Source organism: Ranitomeya variabilis, chromosome 5, assembly GCF_051348905.1.
Source record: "Ranitomeya variabilis isolate aRanVar5 chromosome 5, aRanVar5.hap1, whole genome shotgun sequence".
Classification (NCBI taxonomy): domain Eukaryota; kingdom Metazoa; phylum Chordata; class Amphibia; order Anura; family Dendrobatidae; genus Ranitomeya; species Ranitomeya variabilis.
In genome coordinates, this window is record NC_135236.1 from 155,123,475 (window position 1) to 155,136,477 (window position 13,003).

A 13,003-nucleotide genomic window follows, 5' to 3' on the forward strand; every position below is an offset into this window, starting at 1 on the left:
TGGCAGGACAGTCTTAAAGTATAACATTTGTAAATATCATAGTACAACACGTGCCTTGTAATGTGAGCAGGTAGATTGGTGTAGCATTTGTTTTAGGTAAACCCTGAGACTAGATGGAATTTAGGACTGAAATTACACAGTTACAGAAGCCATTTTCTATATCTGGTCTGCATTTATATCTGGGAAGAGACAAGATGAACTTTCAAAATTGTGGAATAAGGATTATTCTAGCAAAGCTCCAGGGAAGATGGAATTAACAAATAATGTTTCATATTCAACTAATTTTGAAACTTTCTTCAGACACTGTGACCCAGCGTGTCTGTCAGTGACTCCTACTTCTTTTTCAGTGTGATGTCATGAATCATATTCAGAAATCATCCTCTTATCTTCACAAGAAGCTTTATAACCTGATTATATGTTCTATTCCTTTGAGAACCTGGTCTGAAAGCAAAGTTTCCTTTTGCAAGTCAAATGGAAGCTACAAAGATCTTGTCACAACAAACATACTTGGTGTACAAGAATAAAAAATGTAGTGTTCTCAAAGAGGTAAAATAAATCAGTGGATACTGACAGCATGAAGGGTCGATAGCTTTATTGTGAATAATACACAGAAGCATCGAAAATATTGCTTCATTAATTAATATGATTATCATTACTAATATAGTGCCATATTAGTCAGCTCTGCCGTTCACTAGCAAACAGCCCACATGTAAAAGAAATCGTAACTATGTTTTAGACAAATGTCTTTAGTCATTGCATTGCCTAAAGACGGTTGTCTGAAAAGCGTTTCCTAGCAATTTTACAGTTTTCTACAGTATTGGTGTTGTGACTTTTCTACTCCTTTGAATGAAAAAAAATGAGGCTTTAAAAATATGATTCTGATGCTGGAATGCCTTCTGTTTCCTAGTGACTTATTGACTATTCCTTACTGACTTTCTTGTGGCACTACAAGTTTCCATGCAACGGACCTTCTCATGGGTGAGATTACTTTTTTCTCTATATCAACTATAAGTGGTATTATTGAAAAATGGGAACATTTAGGAACTCCAAAAACTCATACAATGTACTGAGAGGGGTGTTGAGTTGAGGCACATAGGGTACAATATCGTGACTTTTATGTACTATGTCCATGCTGTCCTAGTTATGTGGCACAATACACTGGAAACCTTGAGTGCACTGCAATACTATTACACAATACCTCTCTGGTTTTTCTATTTGCCATGTTCCATCCCTTTTGGATCCAAATCAGCTTTTATTGTGATGAGTCTGGTTTGCAATCTTGAATTTGATTGTCTCTCATAGCATACATTTGTTATTTCAACACATACAGTGGGTACGGAAAGTATTCAGACCCCTTTAAATTTTTCACTCTTTGTTTCATTGCAGCCCTTTGTTAAATTCAAAAAAGTTCTAGTTTTTTTTCCTCATTAATGCACTATCTGCACCCCATCTTGACTGAAATACAAACAAATGTAGAAATTTTTGAAAATTTATTAAAAAGAAAACTGAAATATCACATGGTCATAAGTATTCATACCCTATGCTCTGTATTGAGTAGAAGCACCCTTTTGAGCTAGTACAGTCATGAGTCTTCTTGGGAATGATGCAACAAGTATTTCAACCCTGAATTTGGGGATCCTCTGCTATTCTTCCTTGCAGATCCTCTCAAGTTCCATCATGTTGGATGGTGAACGTTTGTGGACAGTCATTTTCAGGTTTCTCTAGAGATGCTCAATTGGATTTAGGTCAGGGTTCTGGCTAGGCCAGTCAAGAATGGTCACAGAGTTGTTCTGAAGCCACTCCTTTGTTATTTTAGCTGTGTGCTTAGGGTCATTGTCTTGTTGGAAGGTGAACCTTCGGCCAAGTCTGAGTTCCGGAGCACTCTCGAAGAAGTTTTCATCCGGGATATATCTGTACTTGGCCACATTCATATTTCCTTCAATGGCAACCAGTCATCCTGTCCCTGCAGCTGAAACCCCCCCCCCCCATAGCATGATGCTGCCACCATGTTTCACTGTTGGGATTGCATTGGACAGGTGATGACCAGTGCCTGGTTTTCTCCACACATACTGCTTAGAATTATCACCAAAAAGGTCTATCTTCGTCTTATCAGACCAGCAAATCCTATTTCTCATAGTCTGGGAGTCCTTCATATGTTTTTTTTTTTAGCAAACTCTATGCGGGTTTTCATATGTCTTGCACTGAGGGGAGGCTTCCGTCAGGCCACTCTGCCATAAAGGCCTGACTGGTGGAGGGCTACAGTGATAGTTGACTTTGTGGAACTTTCTCCCATCTCCCTACTGCATCTCTGGAGCTCAGCCACAGTGATCTCTTCTCCCACGATTGCCTAGTTTGGCTGGATGGCCAGGTCTAGGAATACTTCTGGTGGTCCCAAACTTCTTCCATTTAAGGATTATGGAGGACACTGTACTCTTAGAAACCTTGAGTACTGCAGAAATTCTTTTGTAACCTTGGCCAGATGTGTGCCTTGCCACAATTCTGTCTCTGAGCTCCTTGGCCAGTTCCTTTGACCTCATGATTCTCATTTGGTCTGACATGTACTGTGAGCTGTGAGGTCTTATATAGACAGGTGCGTGCCTTTCCAAATCAAGATCTATTAGTTTAAATAAACACAGCTGGACTCCAATGAAGGAGTAGAAACATCTCAAGGATGATCACAAGGAAATGGACAGTATGTGACTTAAATATGAGTGTTTGAGCAAAGGGTCTGAATACTTTGCTCAGTGCAAAAAACTTGTTGCATCATTTCCAAGAAGACTCATGGCTGTACTAGCTCAAAAGGGTGCTTCTACTCAATATTGAGCAAAGGGTATGAATACTTATGACCATGTGATACTTCAAAAGAAAAAAAGGGGAAACACTGGCGCTACAGGCAGCTGCTGGTGAAGAGACAATTGCTTACTGTAGAATACTGCTGGTAAATACAACAGGTACTGTGTGGACCTGTTAGATAAGTAGTATAGATACTTGGTAAAAAAAAATATATATAGCATACACCTGCGCTGTCTACATTACATAAGCAAAAAATAAATGTGTGTAGTAAAGTGGATATAAGTTCAAAAAGCACTTACTCATTAGATCATCATTGATGATGAGGTAGATTTTCTGATAAACCCTTATAGGTGCTGGTGGAATCTTTTTAAAGGATAAGAGAGAAAGAGAGAAAAAAAAAGCAGGTGCTTTTATGTTAATCAAATAAATATAGTAGAATGGTAAGATATAGAATTTCTACTCACTTAGGTACTGAATGGCAATATGCGGAGTTATCCGTGTCTGTGTGCTCACGTGGCACATCAGTGTGGCACACGTGCGGCAGCCATGTGCTGACTGGGTACCACACGGACCGTGCACGAGACAGCGCTAGAGATAAGCGCTGTCCCCTGCATCTGGTGCTGAAGCCGGAATTCATTCCTTCCCCCCAGCAGCGTTCACTGGAGAGAAGGATTGAGAAATCATTGTTTTTTTATTTTTTGTGTGTTTAAAATAAAGATCCCGTCACCGCCCACCTCCCACCCCCTGTGCGCCCGCCCGCTGGAAATCAAATACTCACCCGGCTCCCTCGATGCTTCCTCTCTGCGCCGCAGCTTCTTCCTGTATGAGCGGTCACGTGGTACTGCCCATTACAGTGATGAATATGCGGCTCCACCCCTATGGATATAATAGTATTTTATTTCCAGTGGTCAGGCGCACAGGGGGTGAGAGGGGGGTGGTGATAAAGATCTTTATTTCAACCGCAAAAAAAAAAAAAAAAAAAAGTTTCATTTCTTTTCTCCAGCGAACGCTGCTGGAGAGAAGAAATGAATGGCGGCTTCAGCACCACAAGCTGGGGGGACAGCGCTTACTGTAGCGCTGTCTCCTGCACGGCACACGGACGGCACACGGACAGCATCCGTGTGCGGTACGTGTTTTACACGGACCCATTGACTTTAATGGGTCCGTGCGCTCCCACGAACACTGACATGTCTCCGTGTTTTTCAAACGGACACACGGTCCGTGAAAACACGCTGACATGTGCAGAGACACATTGATTTTAATGTGTCTACGTGAGTCAGTGTCTCCGGTACGTGAGAAAACTGTCACTACACGTACCGGAGCCACTGACGTGTGAAACCGGCCTTAGAAGGATATACACCCTTTTACAAGTGTGATTCTAAATGTCTGTGATCCAGTTCTCACAACTAGGTTGAGCGACTTTTCCTTTTTTGAGGTCGAGTCGGGTTTCATGCAACCCGACTTTCTCAAAAGTCGAGTCGAGTGAAATCGGCCGATCTTCTTGAAAAGTCGGGGATCGGCCGAAACACGAAACCCTATGCAAGTTAATGGAAAATCTATATATTTTTATATTTACTTCAGCGCGATATATGTGAAAAGCCGGTAATTCAATTGTAGGCTTTTCATTTCTCCTGCCTAAACCCGACATGATATGGGACATGGTTTACACACAGTAAACCATGTCATATCCCCCTTTTTTTTGCATATTCCACACTACTAATGTTAGTAGTGTGTATGTGCAAAATTTCGGCACTGTAGCTATTAAATTTAAGGGTTAAATCGCGGAAAAAATTGGCGTGGGCTCCCGCGCAATTTTCTCTGCCAGAGTGGTAAAGCCAGTGACTGAGGGCAGATATTAATAGCCTAGAGAGGGTCCATGGTTATTGGCCCCCCCTGGCTACAAACATCTGCCCCCAGCCACCCCAGCAAAGGCACATCTGGAAGATGCGCCTATTCTGGCACTTGGCCACTCTCTTCCCACTCCCGTGTAGTGGTGGGATATGGGGTAATGAAGGATTAATGTCACCTTGCTATTGTAAGGTGACATTAAGCCAGATTAATAATGGAGAGGCATCAGTTATGACACCTATCCATTATTAATCCAATTGTATGAAATGGTTAAAAAAACACACACACAATATTGCAACGTATTTTAATGAAATAAAGACACACGTTGTTGTAATATTTTATTATACTGGTAATCCACCTGAAGACCATCGTTCAGTAACAAAGGAAAAATAATAAACCAACAATATACATACCCTCCGTAGATCTGTAACGTCCCACGATGTAAATCCATCTGAAAGGGTTAAAATATTTTACAGGCAGGAGCTCTGCTATAATGCAGCTGTGCTTGTGCCTGTAAACCCCGGGGAATGAAGGTAATGTAGGTCAATGACCTGTATTTGCCTTCATTCGCGGTGAGGCGCCCTCTGGGGGGGGGTACTGTTGTGAATTCTGTTGTGGGTTCTGCTCTTGGGCTCCCTCCGGTGGTTATAAGTGGTAGTGCTGCTGTTGGTCCTTCACAGCAGTCATCAGGTGCGTCCACTTCGGACGGGGCTATTTAGTCTGGCTTCACCCTTTAGTGAGTGCCAGTTGTTCATTGTTTCTGGAGGATTCACATCCCTTCCTGGTCGCTCCTGCTTGCAGTTCATTTCTACAAGATAAGTTCTGCTTGTTTTTCTGCCCACATGTTGTGGGCCTCATTGTTCAGTGCATTGCATGTTTTTTCTTGTCCAGCTTTATCTGTGTAAGGATTTATGCAGCCAAGCTGGAATCTCTGGAGAGGCAGATTTACCCTCCATGTCTTTAGTTAGATGTGGAGTTTTTGTATTATCTGTGGTGGACATTTCATAGTATTTTAATACTGACCGCATAGTTCTCTGTCCTATCTTTCCTATTTTAGCTAGATTGGCCTCCTTTGCTAAATTCTGTTTTCAGCCTGTGTATGTTTTTTCCTCTCCTCTCACAGTCAATATTTGTGGGGGTCTGCCTATCCTTTGGGGATTTTCTCTGAGGCAAGATAGTTTTCCCTTTTCTATCTATAGGGTTAATTAGTCCTCTGGCTGTGTCGAGGTGTCTAGGATTGGTAGGTACATCCCACGGCTACTTCTAGTTGCGGTGTTAAGTCCAGGGTCTGCAGTCAGTACAGTTACCACATTCTCCAGAGTACGTCTCATGCCGCTCCTAGGCCACCAGATCATTACAGTACAACTGGCCACCAATGAGTTAACCGCATCTCAAAAGAAGGGAAAGAAAGTGCTGAGCCATTTTTTTTCTGTACTCTGTTGTGTTTTTTTTTCCCTCTTTATCTCTGGGTGGCTCAGGAGTTAGGCGCTGACATGGATGTTCAGGGACTTGCTTCTCGTGTGGATCAACTTGCTGCTAGAGTACAGGGTATTTCTGATTATATCGTGCAGACTCCTGTTTTAGAGCCTAGAATTCCTACCCCCGATCTGTTTTTTGGGGACAGGTCCAAATTTTTGAGCTTTAAAAATAACTGTAAACTGTTTTTTGCTCTGAAGCCCCGTTCCTCTGGTGATTCCATCCAGCAGGTAAAAATTGTCATATCTCTGTTGCGTGGCGACCCTCAGGTTTGGGCATTTTCCCTGGAATCTGGGAATCCGCCTTGCTTAATGTAGACACCTTTTTTCAGGTGCTTGGGTTATTGTATGATGAACCTAATTCTGTGGATCATGCTGAGAAAACCTTGTTGGCCCTGTGTCAGGGTCAAGAAGCGGCAGAATCATATTGCCAGAAATTTAGAAAATGGTCTGTGCTTACTAAGTGGAAAGAGGATGCCTTGGCGGCAATCTTCAGAAAGGGTCTTTCTGAATCCGTTAAAGATGTTATGGTGGGGTTCCCCATGCCTGCTGGTCTGAGTGATTCTATGTTTCTGGCCATTCAAATTGATCGGCGCTTGCGTGAGCGCAGAGTTGTGCACACTATGGCATTGTCTTCCGAGCGGAGTCCTGAGCCTATGCAGTGTGATAGGACTGTGTCTAGAGCTGAACGCCAAGGATTCAGACGTCAGAATAGGTTGTGCTTTTACTGCGGCGAATCTGCTCATGTTATTTCTGATTGCCCTAAGCGTATCAAGAGAATCGCTAGTTCTGTTACCATCAGTACTGTACAACCTAAATTTCTGTTATTTGTGACCCTGATCTGCTCATTATCGTCATTTTCTGTCATGGCATTTGTGGATTCAGGCGCCGCTTTAAATTTAATGGACTTAGAATTTGCCAGACGCTGTGGTTTTCCCTTACAGCCTTTGCGGAGTCCTATCCCTTTGAGGGGCATTGATGCTACACCATTGGCTAAAAATAAACCTCAGTTTTGGACACAGTTAACCATGTGCATGGCACCAGCCCATCAGGAAGATTGTCGTTTCCTGGTGTTGCATAATTTGCATGATGCTATTGTGCTGGGGTTTCCATGGTTACAGGTACATAATCCGGTGTTGGATTGGAAATCTATGTCTGTGACTAGTTGGGGTTGTCAGGGGGTTCATGATGACGTTCCTCTGATGTCAATTTCCTCCTCCCCCTCTTCTGAAATTCCTGAGTTTCTGTCAGATTTCCAGGATGTTTTCGATGAGCCCAAGTCCAGTTCCCTTCCACCGCATAGGGACTGTGATTGTGCTATTGATTTGATTCCAGGCTGTAAGTTCCCTAAGGGCCGACTTTTCAACCTGTCTGTGCCTGAACATGCCGCCATGCGGAGTTATGTTAAGGAGTCTTTGGAGAAGGGGCATATTCGGCCATCTTCTTCTCCATTGGGAGCAGGTTTTTTTTTTGTTGCCAAGAAGGATGGCTCCTTGAGACCCTGTATTGATTATCGCCTCTTGAATAAGATCACGGTCAAGTTCCAATACCCTTTGCCTTTGCTTTCTGATTTGTTTGCCAGGATTAAGGGGGCTAGTTGGTTTACTAAGATTGACCTTCGAGGGGCATATAATCTTGTTCGTATTAAGCAGGGTGACGAATGGAAAACTGCATTTAATACGCCCGAGGGCCATTTTGAATATCTTGTGATGCCATTCGGACTCTCTAATGCCCCATCTGTGTTTCAGTCCTTCATGCATGATATTTTTCGGAATTATCTTGATAAATTCATGATTGTATATTTGGATGATATTTTGATTTTTTCAGATGATTGGGAGTCTCATGTGAAACAAGTCAGGATGGTATTTCAGGTCCTTCGTGATAATGCCCTGTTTGTGAAGGGGTCTAAGTGCCTCTTTGGAGTACAGAAGGTTTCTTTTTTGGTCTTCATTTTTTCTCCATCATCTATAGAAATGGATCCGGTTAAGGTTCAGGCCATTCATGATTGGATCCAGCCCACATCCGTGAAGAGCCTTCAGAAATTTTTGGGCTTTGCTAATTTTTATCGCCGTTTCATTGCCAACTTCTCCAGTGTGGTTAAACCCCTGACCGATTTGACGAGGAAGGGCGCTGAGGTAACGAATTGGTCCTCTGAGGCTGTTTCTGCCTTTCAGGAGCTTAAGCGCCGATTTACTTCTGCCCCTGTGTTGCGTCAGCCGGATGTTTCTCTTCCTTTTCAGGTTGAGGTTGACGCTTCTGAGATTGGGGCAGGGGCCGTTTTGTCTCAGAGGAATTCTGATGGTTCCTTGATGAAACCGTGTGCCTTCTTTTCTCTAAAGTTTTTGCCTGCGGAACGCAATTATGATGTCGGCAATCGTGAGTTGTTGGCTATGAAGTGGGCATTTGAGGAGTGGCGACATTGGCTTGAGGGGGCCAAGCACCGTATTGTGGTCTTGACCGATCATAAGAATCTGATTTACCTCGAGTCTGCCAAACGGCTGAATCCTAGACAGGCCCGATGGTCCCTGTTTTTCTCCCGTTTTGATTTTGTTGTCTCGTATCTTCCGGGTTCTAAGAATGTTAAGGCTGATGCCCTCTCTAGGAGTTTTTTGCCTGATTCCCCTGGGGTTCTTTAGCCGGTTGGTATTCTGAAGGAGGGGGTGATTCTTTCTGCCATCTCCCCTGATTTGCGACGGGTTCTTCAGGAGTTTCAGGCTGATAAACCTGATCGCTGTCCAGCGCGGAAACTGTTTGTTCCTGACAGATGGACTAGTAAAGTGATTTCTGAGGGTCACTGTTCTGTGTTGGCTGGCCATCCTGGGATTTTTGGTACCAGAGATTTGGTTAGTAGGTCCTTTTGGTGGCCTTCTTTGTCACGGGATGTGCGTTCTTTTGTGCAGTCCTGTGGGACTTGTGCGTGGGCCAAACCTTGCTGCTCCCGCGCCAGTGGGTTGCTTTTGCCTTTGCCGGTCCCTGAGAGGCCTTGGACGCATATTTCTATGGATTTTATTTCGGATCTTCCTGTTTCCCAGAGGATGTCGGTTATCTGGGTGGTCTGTGACCGGTTTTCTAAGATGGTTCATTTGGTACCTTTGCCTAAATTGCCTTCCTCTTCTGAGTTGGTTCTGTTGTTTTTTCAGCATGTGGTTCGTTTGCATGGCATTTCGGAGAATATTGTGTCCGATAGAGGTTCCCAGTTTGTTTCTAGGTTTTGGCGGTCCTTTTGTGCTAAGGGGGCATTGATTTGTCTTTTTCTTCCGCATTTCATCCTCAGACAAACGGCCAAACCAAGCGAACTAACCAGACTTTGGAAACTTATTTGAGATGCTTTGTGTCTGCCGATCAGGATGATTGGGTGGCTTTCTTGCCATTGGCCGAGTTTGCCCTTAATAATCGGGCTAGTTCTGCTACCTTGGTTTCACTATTCTTTTGTAATTCTGGGTTTCATCCTCATTTTTCTTCAGGGCAGGTTGAGTCTTCTGATTGTCCTGGGGTGGACTCTGTGGTTGACAGGTTGCAGCAAATTTGGGCTCATGTTGTGGACAATTTGGTGTTGTCTCAGGAGGAGGCTCAGCGTTTTGCCAACCGTCGTCGGCGTGTGGGTTCCCGGCTTCGGGTTGGGGATTTGGTCTGGTTGTCTTCCCGTCATGTCCCTATGAAGGTTTCTTCCCCGAAGTTCAAGCCTCGGTTTATTGGTCTTTATAGGATTTCTGAGATTATCAATCCAGTGTCTTTTCGTTTGGCCCTTCCAGCCTCTTTTTCCATCCATAATGTTTTTCATAGATCTTTGTTGCGGAAATATATGGTGCCCGTGGTTCCCTCTGTTGATCCTCCTGCCCCGGTGTTGATTGATGGGGAGATGGAGTATGTTGTGGAGAAGATCTTGGATTCTCGTTTTTCAAGACGGAGGCTTCAGTATCTTGTCAAGTGGAAGGGTTATGGCCAGGAGGATAATTCTTGGGTTGTTGCCTCCGATGTTCATGCTGACGATTTGGTTCGTGCCTTGCATTTTGCTCATCCTGATCGTTCTGGGGGCTCTGGTGAGGGTTCGGTGACCCCTCCTCAAGGGGGGGGTACTGTTGTGAATTCTGTTGTGGGTTCTGCTCTTGGGCTCTCTCCGGTGGTTATAAGTGGTAGTGCTGCTGTTTGTCCTTCACAGCAGTCATCAGGTGCGTCCACTTCGGACGGGGCTATTTAGTCTGGCTTCACCCTTTAGTGAGTGCCAGTTGTTCATTGTTTCTGGAGGATTCACATCCCTTCCTGGTCGCTCCTGCTTGCAGTTCATTTCTACAAGATAAGTTCTGCTTGTTTTTCTGCCCACATGTTGTGGGCCTCATTGTTCAGTGCATTGCATGTTTTTTCTTGTCCAGCTTTATCTGTGTAAGGATTTATGCAGCCAAGCTGGAATCTCTGGAGAGGCATATTTACCCTCCATGTCTTTAGTTAGATGTGGAGTTTTTGTATTATCTGTGGTGGACATTTCATAGTATTTTAATACTGACCGCATAGTTCTCTGTCCTATCTTTCCTATTTTAGCTAGATTGGCCTCCTTTGCTAAATTCTGTTTTCAGCCTGTGTATGTTTTTTCCTCTCCTCTCACAGTCAATATTTGTGGGGGGCTGCCTATCCTTTGGGAATTTTCTCTGAGGCAAGATAGTTTTCCCTTTTCTATCTATAGGGTTAATTAGTCCTCCGGCTGTGTCGAGGTGTCTAGGATTGGTAGGTACATCCCACGGCTACTTCTAGTTGCGGTGTTAAGTCCAGGGTCTGCGGTCAGTACAGTTACCACATTCTCCAGAGTATGTCTCATGCCGCTCCTAGGCCACCAGATCATAACACACTACCAGGAAACTGAAACACAAAAAAAGGCAAAGTAAAACCAAAAAATACTCTGTTGCAAAAAATATCAGTAAATAGCAAGTGCTAGTAAAAAGATTGAAAAACACAGGGTATTTGGTTGATACGTTTTTTGCAAAAAATGTATATTAAGCCGCTCTACCAAACGTCAAGGTATACCCGTATTAGAGCAGTCCTAACTAATGTATGTAATCCCTATATAATGTATTTAAAAACCTGGTCATATGTATAGTACCTGTATGAGCAGAATTCAGAAAGGTAATGTCCAATGTTGACATGCAGCATAGAACGGCTTTTATGTGCACGGCTCACAAGGAGAGGTGGAAACCTCCCTAGTCTTGTAGAAACAAGAAAACAATTGGTTAAAACAGAAACACATGAGCTGTGCACATGGTGAATAAGCCTGTAGGGACATTGTTCATACCACCAGGAAACTGAAACACAAAAAAAGGCAAAGTAAAACAAAAAAATACTCTGTTGCAAAAAATATCAGTAAACAGCAACAATATAACTGTAACTATAGAAACTCGGCCACGCCCCCATTCACAGTACCGCCTCTATATCCTGTATATATAAATCTATATATATAATTGTCTAAGGGTTTAATTGTCTGTCTGTCTGTCCTGGAAATCCCGCGTCGCTGAGTGGTCGAGGCCGCCAGCCCTCGACCAATTAGCGACGGGCACAGTCTGCCGCGAATTCTGGAATCATCATTGTCCTCCATTGCTGTCAAGTGCCGCCATTGTGTAGGGTGCGTGCCTGCGTCTCCCTGTATGGGCGGCATCTCCCTGTGTTTCTATCTTAGAATGGGTCATAAACGAAGATACCCCAATGAGGATGACAGAAAAGCAGCAGCAGCAAAATTATAAATAACTCATGGATAGTCCCATACAACCCGTACTTATCAAAATGCTACAACTGTCACATCAACGTAGAAATCTGTGCTTCAATAAAAAGTGTAAAATATCTCTTCAAGTACATCTACAAGGGGCATGACAAAGCTAACATCGAAATACAACAGAAAACAGTCAATCACGATGAATCATCAACTTTTGTTGACTCAAGATATGTCAGTGCTCCAGAAGCTGCTTGGAGGATATTTGCGTTTCCAATGCATTCACAGTCCCATGCCATTATACGTTTAGCTATTCATTTACCAAATCAACAGCAGCTTTATTTCTTTGAAGATGCTGAAGTCAAAGATGTCTCAAAAACTTTAAGCACGACATCAACATTAATGGAATGGTTTTTGCTGAACCAACGTGACGAAAACGCAAGGCACTATTTGTACCGAGAGATTCCAGAGCATTACATTTGGAATAAAACTTGGAATCCAAGACAACGAGGAGTTAGCAGAATAATTGGACGCATGTATACTGTTAGTGTCAAGGATCAAGAAAGATATTGCCTTCGGCTGTTACTACTACATATCAAAGGAGTTAAAACTTATGACGATCTGAAAACAGTTAACGGAGTATTGCACGATACATTTAAAGCTGCAGCTTTGGCTTTAGGACTTCTATTGGATGGTACTGTGTGGAAACTTACTTTAGAAGACGCAGTTACCCTACATCTGCCTAAGCAACTTCGTGAATTGTTTGCCTACATCTGTGTATTTGGACCGCCTACAAATCCAGCTCAACTTTGGACAAATTTTAAAGAACATCTAATCGAGGACTACTGCTTACGTCTTCACAACACAAGTGGAAGTTGTCAAAATTGCGAATCTTATGCCATGCAAGATGTCCAAAATATCTTACTACTACATGGAAAAACGTTTTCAGACTTTAATTTGCCCCAGCCTGCCATTCAAGTTCCACAAGTTCCAGAGTATGACGAAGCTTACGAATTATTGTTGGCAACAGAGAAGACAAACTCCTTAAATGAACAACAACGGATTGCATATGACACTATTGTGAGCGCTATAGAAAACCAAGCAGATGCAAGGCCAAAATGTTTCTTTATTGACGGTCCAGGAGGGATCGGTAAAACATACCTCTATGAAATTATAATGCATCACGTTAGAGGGT

General features: G+C 43.3%; 1 long non-coding RNA gene across 1 annotated transcript in view; it reads left to right on the plus strand.

Annotated features, from left to right (window-relative positions):
- Positions 1-905: 905 nt before the first annotated feature.
- Positions 906-13,003, plus strand: part of LOC143773477 (uncharacterized) — a 31,934-nt gene continuing 19,836 nt past the window's right edge. The window contains exon 1 of the long non-coding RNA XR_013215198.1: positions 906-978. This is a non-coding gene — a long non-coding RNA (uncharacterized LOC143773477). The remainder of the gene's footprint in view (positions 979-13,003) is intronic.